Source organism: Rhipicephalus microplus, chromosome X (assembly GCF_043290135.1).
Source record: "Rhipicephalus microplus isolate Deutch F79 chromosome X, USDA_Rmic, whole genome shotgun sequence".
In the NCBI taxonomy this organism is placed as follows: Eukaryota; Metazoa; Arthropoda; class Arachnida; order Ixodida; family Ixodidae; genus Rhipicephalus; species Rhipicephalus microplus.
Genome location: NC_134710.1, coordinates 99353799 through 99356407, shown reverse-complemented (window position 1 = coordinate 99356407; position 2609 = coordinate 99353799).

Here is a 2609-nt window from a genome sequence, read left to right as displayed (position 1 = left end):
ACAACGCGTCGTCCGCCGTGCATGTGGGGCTGTGGGGCCCTAGCTGCAGGCGACGGTGGCTCATCGTGCGGGGTCTCGTTTACAGGTACGCGGGAGTCGCGCTTAATTCGCTTCAACTGCGGCGATAAAACAACCTTCCAGGCGTATGTATATCTATAGCATATCTGACGTACCCGAATTACCCAGCCTTGGCACGTTTATTCTTCATATGTACAGCGTAAGCGTAGCGTCCCCGTCGTGGCGCGTGGTCGACGCAACATGATCAGCTGTGAAAAAAAAAAAAGAAGGGGAGGGGGGGGGGCAGTACACCGCTTGCTGCGACTCTATTCAGTTTCCCCGTCGTTCCTAATACTGAGACGCAATCTCTTGATTGCACAGCTGCGCACACAGCAAGAAGCGCCCCGACATTTACAACGCGTGGTCAGTGGCGTAACTAGGGGGGGGCAAGGGGGTACAAGTGCCCCGGGCGCCACTAGGGAGGGGGCGCCAAGCCGAGTCCTCGGGTTGGCGCCCCCTGGAAAGGTTGTCAATGTTTTTTTCCGTAAAACCGCCTGGAAGGGGGGAGGGGCGAGGTTGTAATGTACGACTGGAAGTGGGGATGGTGGTGAAGGAAAGGGTTGCCGCAATGGCTTTTGCATCGGGAAAAGGATCCTCTATTTTCATTTTGCTGCGCTACCTCCGTGCCTTCCCATGACCCTCGGCTAAGCTTTGTTTTGTGCTCCGCAGCACTGGGTTAGATGAGTTTCAGCGAACCCCACCAGCCTCCCAAACCACTTACTGAAAGCTTCCCTGAAACCAACCACGTACGTAAACAAAATAAAATAAAAAAGTTCGAATGCACCTTTTTTGAGTAAGAACAGAAAACTCCAACGAAATAGCCGATCGTCCAACGACTAATCGTCCACGCAGCGGCGGAAGGAAGGGCGAATATAATCCGTGACCTCGGCACCAAAGGCTAAACAAAGGCGTTTATTCGCAGAGTTCTCTGGAGGAAAGACGGAGAAAGCGTGACACGACGGCGACGTTTGTTGATTCCCTGCATCGCGGGCGCCAGCAAAGCAATAGAAGGGCGGGGGTCAACGTTTCCCACATGCCATCCACCGCCATGGGCAGGTTCATCCTTTGGCCCAAAGAACACGCACCTGCGAAAAAAGCGCAGAGCGTAGTGTACCCGACAGCATGTGCCGACTGCCCCGCTTCGTACGTTGGAGAAACCAAGAACTTCCCTGAAAGAATGCGGCCGCACAAGGATGACCTCCATCAATGGAACAGCGAACGGAGCGAAACGGCAGAACACTCCGACCAGTTTAACCCCCATACCAGACCCGAGGGCGCGGTGTCTAGCTGGTTGCTTTGTTTTGTACTCACCCTGCATTCCTTGGGATGCACAAATAGCGCGAAAGCTTAGGTACGAGAAACTTGGGCCTGGGAAGCGCCCGTGCCGTCAAGATTTTTGCAGTGTGGACTGGAAGAGAACAATGACGGGTAAGGGACTTCCGGAAGTTTGAATAAAAAAAGAAAAATACTATACAAAAACGCGGGCGTAGCTCATCGAAATCAGAACTGGTGGCCCTTGGCCTCCGAAATGGCCCGCCGCGCGCCAGTAGGCAATCGCGGAAGCCTACATTAGCGCTTTTAATGGGGGGGGGGGGGGCTGTAGTAATAATTATTATTAATAATAATATTATTATTATTAATAATAATAATATTATTATTAATAGGAGCTGTAGTAATAATTATTATTAATAATAATATTATTATTATTAATAATAATAATAATATTATTATTATTATTATTAATAATAATAATAATAATAACAAACATTATCACGGGCATAATGAGGGGCGCGGAAATATATTTGCCCTGGGCGCCGTCCTATCTAGTTACGCCACTGCGCGTGGTTCATTCTGCGCTAATTACGTCGCACACACACTCCCGGACAAGTTCATCGCACGCGCACTCGCGAAATGCACGGTGAACGACTTGTCGTTGATTCCCTAATTCTGAGACACAATCTCTTAATTGCACAGCAGCGCACACACCAAGAGAACACCCCTCGACTTCTGAAACGCTCGTTTTACGTTCATTCTGGTAATTAAAACGGCCAACATAATGTGGCAGCTTGGCTTGTCGAAAAAAAAAACACAAGGGAGAAGGACAAGCGAACTTTATGACATGACGATGGTTATTGCGCGAGAACAGAACGATGACAGAGAGACAAGAAGGACACGAAGGACACGAGCGTTTGTGTCCTTCTTGTCTCTGTGTCGTCGTTCTGTTTGGACGCTATGACTATCTTAAGGCTAAAGTAGCTCACGGAGTCGTTGAATGCACCGCGGACGACACCAGTCTCTTTCGGAGCAGCCACAACTACAGGGGCAAACTCGTTCGCCAAATTTGGCGACAGTTTGGCGACAACCACACAAAAATCTGGCAACAAGTGTATTAAACGACAAACTAAACTTTTTTTTAAATAATAAGCGTAATTATATTAGTTTCTACACTTCAATTGTATTGCGTATTTCACCTTGAAATTTCATTTTATCAAGAAAGTTTTTTAGTGACGTCATTAACGTTGGATGCCGTCACTCGGCGAATCACGCGCGCC